The following is a 13,990-nucleotide window of genomic DNA, read 5'->3' as shown; positions in this document are numbered from 1 at the left end:
ACTAAAATTCAAATCATGATGCCAAGCATCATCGTGCTGCTTTGCATTTTGCATTAAGGCTCCAACAACAGAGCAACCTCAGAATATCATGCAGCCTGTGGTGGTTACAGCCCTCAGCCGGGTGAAGAAAACACAACTCCAGATCTCTCTCAGAGGCATTTGAATGACAGTGTCTGACCTCCCACTCATGTGCTCTAACTGCAGAGAATTTCAAGGTACATTCCCTGCCATGTATGCCTGTGTGAGCTGTTTATTTCTTATTATAAAGCATTTTTCAACTCATGTAGGAGTTCTAAACTGCTTCAGTTAGCTACTTCCAGGTCTTCTTTATTAGTGCTTCTCCACTGTGTATATCTTTTTTTGCTAAAGTTGTCTCTTCAAAAGATAGAAACTATAATACCTTTTTCTTTAGTTTCTTTGGTTTCTTTGGTTTTACATGGAGGAAACATGCACTTTACAGCATGAAAAACATTTTATTTTCTTCTTTTCAGACTTGTTCTGGCTGTGCCTTTGTAATGGATAGACAGTAAACTTAAGAAGTGCTGTTTTATGTTACCTTGTCATCTGCAGTGAAATTATTAGAGTTTTTATTTTTCCTTGATCCCATGAATCTGCAATTCTAAAAATCTTACTTGTTCCCTACAAGCATCTAAAATATTTTTACAGGAATTGGGATCTATTTCTCAAAGTCCTTAGGCTGCTTTCTGAATATTGAGCCATTGGTTGTCACCACAAGTTTAATCAGGGCAATGTAAAGTTTCTACTGCAAGAATACAAGCTTCCACTGCTCAGTGCCCATATTTTAGCAATGCAGAGAGAGAGCAATGTTAGAGAAGGATGTCAGAAGCTTGCTCACATAGTAAGTCCCCTTGCAAGATGCTGATTTACATATTTTAATTTCTTCCCATTTCTTTCTACAGAACTTGGTTGGCTTCATTCCAGCAGCAGAAAGTGCAAGAAAAGAAAGATTGCTTTACCCTGGCAACACACACACTACTGACAGGTACACAGCAGCTGTTTAATCTTAGCATCAAGATTACAGACGTACATATGAGGCTCAAGCAGGCACACTCATTTCAGCGCTGGTCACAATGCTCTGACAACAATATGCTATAAATCCTTTCACAGTCAGCCCAGATTTTGCTGCCAATTTCAATTTTTGCTCTGAAAAAAGAGGTGGGAGAGAGGTTACTCCTAGATTTAAGTATTTATAAACCAACACCTCTCTCCCACCATAATAAATTTTTTTCTGTCATTAGAATATTCAGAAACTCATTACTCATTACTATTATAACAATGTATGCAACCTTCACATCTAACTTCCACATTTCAATGCATTTAAAGCACAAAGTAATTTAACAATATCATTGTTTGACAAATAGCATGATGACCACCAGAGTTAGTGCCTACTTTCCTGTGCCTTTCTATCTTGTTACTGACTTTAGTATCTAAGTCATGTGAACAGCAAGTTAAACGTTTCCCTGCTTGAGGTAATTGCATGAACTTTTTCCCATGTGAGCTGTCCTGGCCTCCAATATCACTGGAATTCCCCCACCAGCCCATTCCTCCATTCTCATTCCAATTCCAGTTCCCTAATCTAAAAACCATGTTTCCACCAAAAACTTTTGATCTTTACCCATATTTTGATTATATTTTTCCTTGAATATGTGTAAAAACCAAAACTACACTTACCATTACATTCTTGGGGTTAATATTGTGATAGATCAGTTCTTTGGATCAAGTCAAAATCAAAGTGGTTGTGGCAGTTGAGAGCTATAGCCAAAGATGTCATTAGCTCCTGTCAAGGCACCATTTTTTAAAAGACTTCTGCTCTATCTGTACAGCAATTTCTGTGAACTCTTAACTCATCAATGCCCAGAGAGTCAGCGTGTGGCAGTGAGAGCTAAGAGAATTGATGGAAACAACTGAATGAGCAGGGGATGAGATGGCAGAATAAGTTCAGTGTCTGTTCAATGCAAAATAATGCACTAATGGTAAACTAACAGTAAGCATTCAGCCAGAGACGAGACAATGGACTATAAATCAGATCCTTTCACTCATGAAAGGGACCTCGTAGTCACTATAGATACTTTCCTGACTTTATCACCTCAGTATTCCTCAGTGGTCAAAAAGAAAGCAGGGTACTAAGACTTAATGTTATGAAGACAGAATAGTCAACTTAGCAAAAAAAAAAAAGTATTTAATGCTTCTTGGAGTTGTGGCAGCACCATATCAAACAGGATACTGTAAAAACAGTACAGACAAGGATGAAAGGGATGACAAGGAGATGAGAAGAAATTAAATAGAGCAGAACAGATCAGTCTGGAAAGGACTCAACTGAACAGGCAATAGATACAAAAGAAGAATATAACATCCTGAATGCCAGAGAGAAGATGAACGGGAAACAATTATTCGATGTTTCACATAGCTCAGGATGTGGAAGACACCAAATGAAACGATGAGATAGCACGTATAAGGAAAACCAAAGGAAGTTCTTGTTACTAAGTAAAAATCACAGGCAAGAAGTATAAATGAGATCAAAAAGATAGACAATATCAAAGAATAAAACTCTGTTGAGGGCTATTAAATGACATGAGCCTGATACACTTATGGTTCCAGATACCTTGCAGGTTGGGAGCTAGGAGACAGTATCAGGGAAAGGTTGTTTTGTACTTCTGCCATTCTCTGGTGTGTCCCTTGCTGGTCACTGTCACAAAGCTGCGTGGATTTCTGTTCTTATCCATCAAGTTCATTCCTAAGTTCTTCTATGCTGTAATAAATACTTGACTTTAAAAAACAGAGTTTTGCAAGTAGAGAGACAGTAAAATATTTACAATATTTCAGGTCCAATACCTGACTCCATCTCCTGTGATACAGGAAACCTTCAGATCAGGCTCTGTGTCAGGTAGAGAAGGAATTCAGGCAGGGGTATCTCCTAGCCAAGGCATACATATTTTGGTCATCACACTGTCTTTTACAGACTGCTTTATGAAGAAACAGGTTATAGTCGTGTCACCCATGTAATAAAGGAAAATTTTAACAAGTTCTATTACAGAGTTTGCTGGAAGCAAAGAAAATATTGCTGACTTGAAATGTAATATTTTGAATTTCAAACTTAGTTGGAAAATTTGCAATATTTTTATGCTATTTTATTGGTCTTTTAAAACAAATAAAAATGAGTAAAAATAGAAAAAACAGCAGATATTTTTATGCATGAAAGATCAGTAACTTCTGTTATTTTTTTCCCTCAGTCCCCAGAATAATCAAAGTTTTCAAGTAAAAATCTGAGAGAAATCACAGAAATAAGAATCTCACTCACCTGATCATGTTCATTGAAAATGTATTTGTGCTTATACTCAAGAAAAAAAATTGGTAGTATATTTCTGTCTGAATTAACTGGATTACTGTAATTTCTTTCCAGCTGAGCCAGTGGTGTGTAGTTCTTCCTGTCTCTTCATTGCTGGGCTAGAAAGCTGCAAATCATAAAGCTCATATTTTATACCAGTATATTGCTCAACTAAAAACTCATTAAAGAAATATATTGGAATACGTGTTACTTTTAAACTCCCTCAATAAACAGATATTAAGAGAAAAATGCAGTTAAAATTATACATCAGAAACAATTTTATATATCTGAAGTGATCAGTCATATAAGACTTGAAAGGACTTTAGCACTGTGGAAAACAAATTTGAAAAAATTTCCGAAATTATTGACTGAAATTATTTTTGCAAATACTAGAGGAAGATTGTTTCCAGACAGCATGGTTGGTATGGAAATTATTTGCTAGTCAAATGTTGCTAAGCAAATAACTCAACCAGCTTCAGTTCACCAGTTAATGACTCCCTTTGAAAGTTTTGAAAGGCAGTGTTCACAAAGTGTATATTGAATTAAAAGTCCAAAGGATATTTTTCCACAAGAATAAATATTAGTAATAAATTGATCATGCATAAATTGTTTTCATTTTAGCCTAGACATATTGCCCATATTTCTAACAATTTCCCTTTTCATAGTTGTGAAAACAATCCATCTGAGCTTAAACACCATCAAAGAATGTGTCATGTTGTTTCTTAATGTGGGTGAAAACGCCTTCCAAAGGCATAGTGTAAAACGTGTGGACTTTGTTGTTAATTTTGCTAGTGCCAATACTACTTTCCAGTGATGGACAAACACAAAACAGAATCTAACTTAATTTTACTTAAATAACCAGGGCGCCTCTGAAAGGTAAACAAATACTCTTCTGTGGCATTGCTTTTACCACAGTATTTCCTAAATTTAGAATGAATGTGTACCACGGGACTGTGTTTATACCAAGTAATGGTAAATTTTTGCTTTTTAATCTGGTATGTTCACCATGTATTAATAAAAAATAATTGAAAAGTAGAATTAAATATGGATAAATATGAGGGAAGAAACTGAATATGAAAGGAAAATCAAGCTATACACAGAGAACAAAAATACAATGTGAATTTAGCTGCAAAAATAGCACAAGTGCCACACGAATATCACCATGTACAAATCACTCCAGGTTGGAAGGTAAAATAAAGATTTCCAGTATTAAGCAAGATAGGCCCCTGCAGAAATAATTCCAATTATAAGTGGGCTTAAATGGGGCAAAAAGTGCCAAGAAGAGAAACCAGAGCAACTTTACCCTATTTTGAGTATGTACATTTAGCACATGTCAAAATCTCTCCACTGAGTTTTGCAGTCTTGAATATTAGAAGAAAGCTGTCACGTGGTGGAAAATGTATCACAAAGTCAGTCAGCTGTATCATAAAGACTAATTTAAGCTTTAGGGACTGGAAAAAGAATAGTTTTTCATGCTCAAAGCCATTTTTACAGAGTGTAACAGCCATCTCAACAGCTTGGAATTCTTCTGTTCATGCCTTGGAACCAGCTTTTGCAGGGCCTGATTAAAAATCAGACATCATATTCAGTAGAAAATTCCAGGCAAAAAGTAACACTCATTCCCTTAAATCTGGATATAGAAACTCCCTGGTAATTTTCCATGGCGAGAAAAATCCAGACATGCCTAATATTTACATAATCAAAATACTTTGTTCTGAAAATTTAGTCTCAATTATAGTTTTCAGTCCTCCTAGGACAAAGAGGAATTGGCTTCATAAGGTGTGATCCAGAATGCTTGGGTACCCAAACACTCAGCCTTGTGACAGAGAGACAGAAATCCCAGATGTCTCAACTAACACATCAGGTAAGCTGGCTGGACTTCAGTCTCAGCTGGTGTTATTTCCACACAACAGCAAGAACAGAAAGAATTTAGTTGTATTCACTTAGTAGGTTTTTAGAGTTACTAAGACTAATATTTGGATGCAGGACAGAAGCTGTAATCCTGCAGAAGGTTGTACTAAACATCCCTCTGATCCTAAGAAAGTGAGGACATGATGTAGAACTCTGTAGTCTTATCCCCCTGTCCCTATAAGAAATATAAGAGATGTTGAACTGGGTAATAGACAATAACCTGTGTAGGTTTAAGTGTTATGTCAGGGCCTGAAAAGCCCATCAGGGTCTTTATTTCATGACTTCATGGTCTTACATGAGAACAAAGTGCTCAGGTGGCAAAAATTGATGGTGTCCCACTGAAGCTGTTGGAGATGGTCTCTGCCACATGGCCAGACACCTTGCTTTTCCTTTCTCCTTCTCAGGAGGAAGATAATCAAAGGATGCTTCCCAAGAGCCACAACTGGGAGTGGAAAGCTGTCTTTTGTGCACATGGCTGTGGTTTGATGGGACAGCAGCTGAGTAAGCCAGAGCATGTGTTTGGTTTATGTGGCCCCATTGCTGCTGCCTTGAATGATAGCCGACCATTGCCTCAGCTGGCCAAGGCAGCAGGTGCCACAGCGCTGCTTTTGTTGCCTGTTGTGGCACTAGTTATTTCTGCTGGCTGTGAGAATGGCAACTGCTCAGCTTGCTGAAGCAGAGGTAGGGGCATGGCTTTGTTGATTGGCTAGCATGGCTGACAAATCACTATCACTAATGGAGCACTGCCTCTCTCCTTCGTGCTCACGTATCAGGGAAAAGGACTCAGAGGCAAAAGTCAAGATGGATTTTTACCTATTATTGATCACATCAAATACAAAATTAAGCTAAATGCCCAAATGCCCCATGATATCATTTTTGTTCATTTGTTCTTCTATTTACATGGACTAATGACCTAATGTTCTCCCTTAGTTAGCAAATGGTGTAAATTATATCATATTTGATCATTATTTATTTTCTCAATCTGGAGTCCTTCTTTTATACACAGATTTTCCCAAGAGGCCATTTACAACCATGATTCTGTGGGCTATAATCACAGCTCTAGGAATGCTAACATGAACTCTTCTCTACTTTATACTGAATATTCACCAGCATCTGCTGTGGGATTAAAATAAAAAGAATTTGCCACACAAGGCAGACAATTAACGAACAATATGCTGATATAGTTTAGGGCTATCCCTTCATCTTCCCTGCAGGATGTGTTGTGGAGATATCTCCAGGGGTTTAAATTGCAGTCTTCAGCTTCTGAATTTACATTTGGCCTTTCATTGACTCTTTCTGCCTTAATAGTATACTTTTTCATTTGTATACAAATATTGTATGGGTGTTAATCAGGATTTCCTCCTGTGTTCTTTGACCAAGGATGATAGATTGTTTTTTTCAACTGGATGTCTTTAAATTGAAATAGTTCTGTTTAGTAAGGTAGCACACAGAGGAACGAGCACTGCTTATTTTTGGATTTGAGTTGATTTTTCTTTCTTCTCCATTTATAGTAGAAATAATTTTATACTGTGTTTCAAAGCTCAGTAATGCTGCTGCTTATTTAGATTTCATTTCATTCAAATGAAATACCATTATTCTCCGCTTCTGAATTAGTTTGCCTGTTTTTCACTATGGCAGTTTTAAGGTTTATTTTCAAATTCCCTTTTCTTTGCTACTTATAAAAGTAGATTGCTACACAGATATATTTTTAAACATTGAGATCAGTATAATTTTCAATTGCTTCCCACTGCAACATTGACTGCATCATTTATTCCAGTTTTCAAGACTTTTGATTCCTCATTGGCTTGACCCTACTTGCCCTCATACACAAGTACCCTTTTGACTTGTGCAAAACTACAAACATGCAACATATTATTGCACAGTCAAGATTTCATTTCTCATACTGCTTGGATCAGGAGCTGAAAATGCCAAGATTTAGGAGTATCAGATTATTATCTTTAAACAGGATCTAGCTATATTTGATTTAAACATAGGATTCAAATGTATTCTGTATTCATTGTAGTAATGAAAACATTTTTGCTTCCTTTTCAAAAACTGCAAGATTGAGAATTGTTTCTTTGGTCTATACCTACTTAAAATTTAGGTACTGAATATATTCTATACCTTTAATTAATAAGAAAATTAAATTTTTATGAAGTTTTTCCACCATAAATGAGTAGTTGAATTTAAAAATTAACCAGGGCTCAATTTAGAAATGTTAAAATTTGATATCCAGAAATAATTTAGTTTTGAAATTCTCTTGTATATACAAAGCAAAAAATTAAGAAGCTTTACTGGAAAGAATTTGAAAAAGCTTATTACCTGAATGGCTTGGCTGATGTGTGCTCTTCTTCCATTGAAAATGGTAGGCAGAAGTGAAAGAAGAGGAGGAAAACATTAGACAACTGAAAGGACATTCAATCCAAAAGCTAGCATAAGTAAAAAATGTAAGAGGTTGTCAAAGGGAAAGACTCAGAGTGCATGTGATCTGGATCCAGTTATCAACCTCCAATGAAAATAATGAAGTGTTATTATTTTTATTACACTGGAATGAGTAAAATGAACATCTTTAACACTGTTTATTTATCTCAAAGCTAGGTCTGAGGGGAAATTCTCTATGAAAACAGAGGACCAGAGTCATCTAAAAGCAAAATGTGAAGGCACTCATTGTTGCATGTGACTTTGTTTATGTTTATATGGACACGGGTTTGGTTATATCAGTTGTTAAACTAAGAAGAATGCAGGAAGACACATGAAATGGAAATCTAGACAGTAAATATGAACCTTTGAAGAGCTCAGGGAACTTCCATTTTGAAATAAAACAAAGGTAAAAGTAAAGCTCTGCTGCCCTGAGACAGTTTCATTTCCTTTTCAGATAACTAGTTTTCCTCACTAACTTTTTCCTTGCAAGCTTTGAAAATGAAGAAAAAAATGGTTCCAACACAGCTTGAGCATTTACTCAGGAGTCACCTGAGGCCTTGCACTCACATTTTTAGGGAGTACAGTGAATTTTGAACAGTCGTTCTCAAACCCATCTCTGATGCAGGGCCACTCTCACTCTGGAATACCAACACACAGCATCCAGCATTTCCACTGAGCTAGGGCCAAAGTCAGGTAAAATCACACAGGTGTTCCATTTCTGATTAAACATAAAAAGTTATGCAAAACCATAGTTTTCCTGTACTGTAAAACAACACAGAAAATACTCAGCTGTATAATAGAATGTGATAGCAGATGATGAGTGAAATCATACTTCAAGTCTCAGAGGAGAAGTCTGTTAGGAAAGGGAAAAAAAGCCCTCATACAATTTTTTTCAAGACTCTTGAGGAAAAACTACACACAGAATTATCTACATTATCTGACAACAGAGAAGAATAAGGAGAATAGTCTAGCTCAGACAGAAGAGCTGAGTAGAAGTCAAGACACCATTTTGTTGTTAACTTCTTCAGGTTTAAGAACAGAGAGGTACCAGGGAAGTTTATATGTATCTGTTGCCTATTGTTTTCATTCTGCTCAGTAAAGCAGAGCTGTTAAACACCGTGATGGGATTTCCATTTGACCATGTGCAGGGAATTTAACTGTAACTTAATATTTACTGTTATAATTCAACATGTCAGATCAATGATGTCAATGAATGCTGACTTGTCCCAGTAGCATTTGTTACCATTACTGCAATAATGAAGACAGGTGGAATCATTTGATGATGTCTGTGGGGAAGAAGAGCCTTTACCAAAGGTTGAGGTTACTTAGAATAAGATGGTGCACTCAGTTATTCTTATGGTAGTGACAAAGAAGTTTTCAAAATGCTCTCTGATGAGATAATTTTAAAAAATACATTAAAATTATGGGCCAAAGACTGTGAATGCTGATAACAAATTTTTACTTATACTAGGAGCAAGGAGGTTACACTGTATTACCGGAGCTGTAAAAATTTAAAGCTTAAAACAAATTAAAATACTATTTTGTTCTACCTTTGCCAATATAACTCTGCATTTGGCCCTAATTCTTCTGTTATATGACTAAATTTTGTTCAGTGGGAGGATTTGAGCCTAGACTCATTTCAGCAGACATCTCATCACCTGCTTCTCAGTTAGTTTTGAATATTTAATTTATTTTTCTGGTGTTCCTTGTTCAAAAGATAAATATACCTGCAGAAAATTTTTAAAAAAGGTGTAAATCTAACATATACTAATTTAATATATCAAATAATCATATACTGAATACAACTTTCTAACTTAAATTTTGATTACTTGTTGTTTTAAATGCTTTCCTTTCCCAACTGTTGTAAGCATTTTGGTTTCCAAGTAAGGAAACTATTAATTTAAGTAATATATACAGATTATAAAATGTTACTTTGTGAAACTGTACACTTTGGCATAGATAAAGAGAAATCAAATCTTTTATATTATATACTACTGCACTATGACTAACACAGTTTCAGGGTTGAAAAATTCTATCCTGTGGTAAAAAGATGATGTACATTTTTTTTCCAATCCTGTTTTTTTCATTTTATTTTTTCTTATCCTTCCTTAATTTGATGCCTCCATGACACCTTGTCAGAGAGCACAGGCCCCAGAGGATTTCAAGGATTTCCTGAAACTTCAGAATACAGGAAGAGCCTTGAGGGGTTTTAGTAATAGCAAAAAAAAGGAAAATAACAAAAATGATGGAATCACTAATACAAAATGAAGGATGTGGTTGTATAGACCTTTAGAATTAACGAAAAAGTAAATGTCTTTTGGGAACTGAACATTACAGCAAGCTGATGATTTGAACCTAGCAGAGACTTTTTCACATCTATGTTGCCTCAGCGCTCATCTCTTCTATAAAAGCTGCTTTGGAGGGTGTTCTTTCTTTCATATCTTTCCTCTCCTGTGTCAGTTTGATGCTAAAAGAACTGAGGCTTTTAAATAACTGATGAATTGTTTTCTTGGCCACAGAATAGACATTAAAGACATTGTGGGTTTTATACGATAAATTATAGTTTTGTGTAGGGTGTGTAGGGAAATTTACACTAGTGGGTTATTCCAGTATTAATACATATGCATGCAGTGTTCAAAACTTAAGTTAGTTAGAACAGCACATGTTTTTTCCCAATGTTTGGATGAGCCCCCTAGAGTTTCCAGCACAAACTACTTCTGCATGTGGATTTAAAGGATTGTTTCTGTCTGGAATTATGCGTATCTTTCTGAAATTGGTTTTCTATTTGTGATATTCAAATTCAATTTTTCCAATGTTTGCAGTAAATCAGCCACACACTAAGAATATTCATTGCCATATAAAATAAAGTAAATTTTAAACCAAATATTAATGGAAAAGTTTTGTCTCATTTGTCAAGCTCTCCTTATTTTTATTGTTGTAGAAATGCCTTTTCATTTTATTCAGGCTTCTGTGTACTAGAAATTAAAATTTTTGCTATGTAGGCTAATAACCAGACCTTTGTAAATCCAACTTTATCTTTCACCTTTTCAGCCTGTGAGATAAGACATATCTGAGTATGAAGGCTGAACTTACTTCAAATCAAAGATTTTCTACAGGAAAAATTATGGTTAAAAAAAAAGGAAAAAAAAGCTTAAAATCTTACCCTGGACCTATTAATCAAATTGCTGCAGATTTTCGTATATTTTTTAACTCTAAAATGAAAACTGTGAGCCAAGAAGCTATAGGCAATTTTGGATGGTTACTGCTCCATAAATTAAGTATTGACTGCAATGCCCAAATCCCTCGACATTATCTCATGTTTATGAGATAAATTGATGGAAATATTGATGCAAATATGTAATAGCAAAGGTGTATAGACGTTGAAGATGGGGACGAGTATCTTAAATAAAATGGATGATACTTTATTGAGACTTTAAGACAGTTCTCATTCTAACAGCAGTTCCTTCTACATGGTGAGCTTCAACCAATTATTTGATCTCAGACTTAACACTGTACATTCATATCAACAGACCTGTCAAACCCTGGATATTCTCTAGGTACTACAGCTGTCCTAGCCATGAGTGCTGGCTACAGTCAAAGGATGAATGGTGCATAAGACCACTCTGACAAGATCCTGGCATTCCATATGCTGTATTGATTCTAGTGGAGTTGCTTGGATCAAACTGAGGTGGGAGCTGTGGCTTTAAAACATGAGTTCTCATATTAGTTGGGAGGCAGCTGTAATTTGCTCCACCCTAAACAGTCTATATGTGGTCTTCCGGTTTGCAGCAAAAACCCAGCATATTCCCCAGCTGGAAAAAATATGTGGATACCTCTACCCAAGACAATTTTGAAAGTGTTGCCTCCTAGGTAAAGCTGTAGAGACAATTAATTGTGATAAGAAAAGCAGAGCATGCTGCTATAGGACAACTCACCAACTCCCTAAAGCTACACACAGATATGGCTACATACTTCAGTGCAATTTTATCTGGATGAAATGACTTGTGTTGGGGCAGCACAATAGGCTGCCAGTGCGTAAACAGTCTCTTAACATTTTGCAGCCCATTATATTTTGCTGCCCAGGGCAACCTCCTGCTCTGTGTGGTTATACAGCCCTGTTTTTATTTTCTGTTGTTGTCAGATATGAGCCTATATATCACTCCCTTCGGTAGAGGCTGGGCTTAGCCTCTCTGTTAGCAGCTTAACATCGGCAGCTCCAATGGCAGGCAGCTACTCCAGGATCCTGCTTCATAGTGTAAAGTTACTTTGTGAAAAAACAAGAGGAAAATAGCACTTATAAATAGACAAATCAAGTGAATAATATGCTTTACTAAATATTTTCATTTCTATAATGTGTGGGTAATAACAGTCTAGTTCCCCTGCCCTGTGCCTCAAGTGCCATTTGCAAAGGACCAGCCCAGAGCTGGCAGCGATTCCAAATATGTTGTTTTCATGTCAGCAAGTCCATCTTGGGGATTAAAATGACCTTCCCAGATGGAGAAGCATTTGGTACTTCCCTAACCTGCAGACAAAAGGATTGTGAATGTAAACATGAAATTCAAAGAATGGGCAAGCATTGGTTTGGACAGTAAAATAAGCAGATTAGTCAAAGGACACAGTCCTTGTGCTGAGAAATATTGAAGCCTTTACAGCGAAGCTGCTACTAAAATGAATCATCTGATAATTGTTAACACATGCTGTGACACCACTGCTATCTACTGTTCTAAATGTGACAAAAACATGGTGTCTTGAGATATATGGGCTAATATTTCATCCTTTCGTCTTGAACCACGCACCAGAAGTATCAAAGCATCCTATTGGTAGTGTATTGACATAAAAAGAAAAGCAATAGAAAGACTAAAAAATAAATATTTTAAGGGAGAAATGTTTATTGCCCATTGGGGAAGACATCTAATATATGTAAATAAGAAGCTGAATGAGGCATATTATCATCAAATAACGTGAATATTAATTAGTTTAATTAGTTTTATCTAAGAATTTAGCCAATACTCAGGACCTTGTGGGTTGTATATTGGGAGGAAAATATGCATCAACAGTGTCTCAGAAGTCTTCCTGTTTATTTCCAAAGGAACCCAGACCTATTTCCTCAAGATAGCAAGAATCAAGAAACAGAAAGGAATTTTCATATTTGAAATTGTGGACTCCTTTCAAGGCAGTACTTAGCATTCAGTGCTCTGTGTTTGTAACTGTGTCTCCACCTCTCTTAGTTCTTCCACACTATTTCTCCTGCTTCTCTCTCACATGCACAGGCACATCTGTTTCAGTGCAATCAGTTCCCAGCCTGTGGATCAAATGGCACGGGCCTGTATCACTGCAGGAGATGCTGTGGGTTACTAGCCCCTGTTTTTATGCTGTATATTAAATAATAGAACTCATTGCCTTCTTTCAACTTATTTAAGGTGTTAAGAGCTACAGTTATGGACAATTCTGTTAACTTCGACTCAAAATCCTCTTTAACCAATCTTTTTCTCATGAACTCATGATTTTTGACTGTGTCTGCCTTCATGTGCCCAAACAGTTATACTTTGAGTCTACTGCATGGTTGGTGCATATTGTTCCATAAAAATCATGGCCATCTTAGACATTAACAAGTTTCATGTTGGCTACATAGGAATTTCAGCACCAATTCTTGGTTTTGAAAGTATTTGCTGTTGTTTTCAATTCTACTGTATTTATACCAAGGGCATGGAGAAATATTTCTTCTAAAGCTGGAAATGTTTTTGAGTTACCAGTCTCTACGGAACTATTTAATTTGAGACTTTTAACTTTTGTCTAATATTTCTAGATTAATAACTACATGTTAGTCACCTCAAAAAAGTGTTCCAGATAGTGAAGCACCTTGAATGATTTTTTTATTTGAGTAAAGGATTTCTAAGTATTTTTTAAATAATTAAATTCCTACAGATATTTTCAAATCAACTTCTTATTTCCCTAGAATCAAAATACATTTTTCTGCCACTGACTTCAATGTGAACAGGACTTTACTATCTCCTGTAAACTGTGTTGCTCTATGGAAAAATGAGGAAGGAAGGAAGGAAGGAAGGAAGGAAGGAAGGAAGGAAGGAAGGAAGGAAGGAAGGAAGGAAGGAAGGAAGGAAGGAAGGAAGGAAGGAAGGAAGGAAGGAAGGAAGGAAGGAAGGACCGACCTCTTTTATGAGAATGCATCCAGTTCCTCAGTGAAACCATACAAACAACTGTTGTTAGAATATATTCTTTTAAGTTTTTTTCTTGGTAATTCCCCTTCTAGCACCTTCAAATTCAACATTAAGATGTTACAGAACAGTTGGAAGC

At 36.1% G+C, this 13,990-nt stretch overlaps 1 long non-coding RNA gene across 1 annotated transcript in view; it reads right to left on the bottom strand.

The window, feature by feature from the left end:
• Nucleotides 1-934: 934 nt before the first annotated feature.
• LOC148224420 (uncharacterized) overlaps nucleotides 935-13,990 on the bottom strand; it is a 67,509-nt gene continuing 54,453 nt past the window's right edge. Inside the window, exons 2-5 of the long non-coding RNA XR_015802891.1 lie at nucleotides 7,580-7,604; nucleotides 3,320-3,473; nucleotides 2,854-2,935; nucleotides 935-2,770 (exon numbers count right to left, since the gene is read on the bottom strand). This is a non-coding gene — a long non-coding RNA (uncharacterized LOC148224420). The remainder of the gene's footprint in view (nucleotides 2,771-2,853; nucleotides 2,936-3,319; nucleotides 3,474-7,579; nucleotides 7,605-13,990) is intronic.

Source organism: Sturnus vulgaris, chromosome 3 (genome assembly GCF_052056855.1).
Source record: "Sturnus vulgaris isolate bStuVul1 chromosome 3, bStuVul1.hap1, whole genome shotgun sequence".
Lineage (NCBI taxonomy): Eukaryota > Metazoa > Chordata > Aves > Passeriformes > Sturnidae > Sturnus > Sturnus vulgaris.
This window is presented reverse-complemented; position numbering and strand designations above follow the sequence as displayed.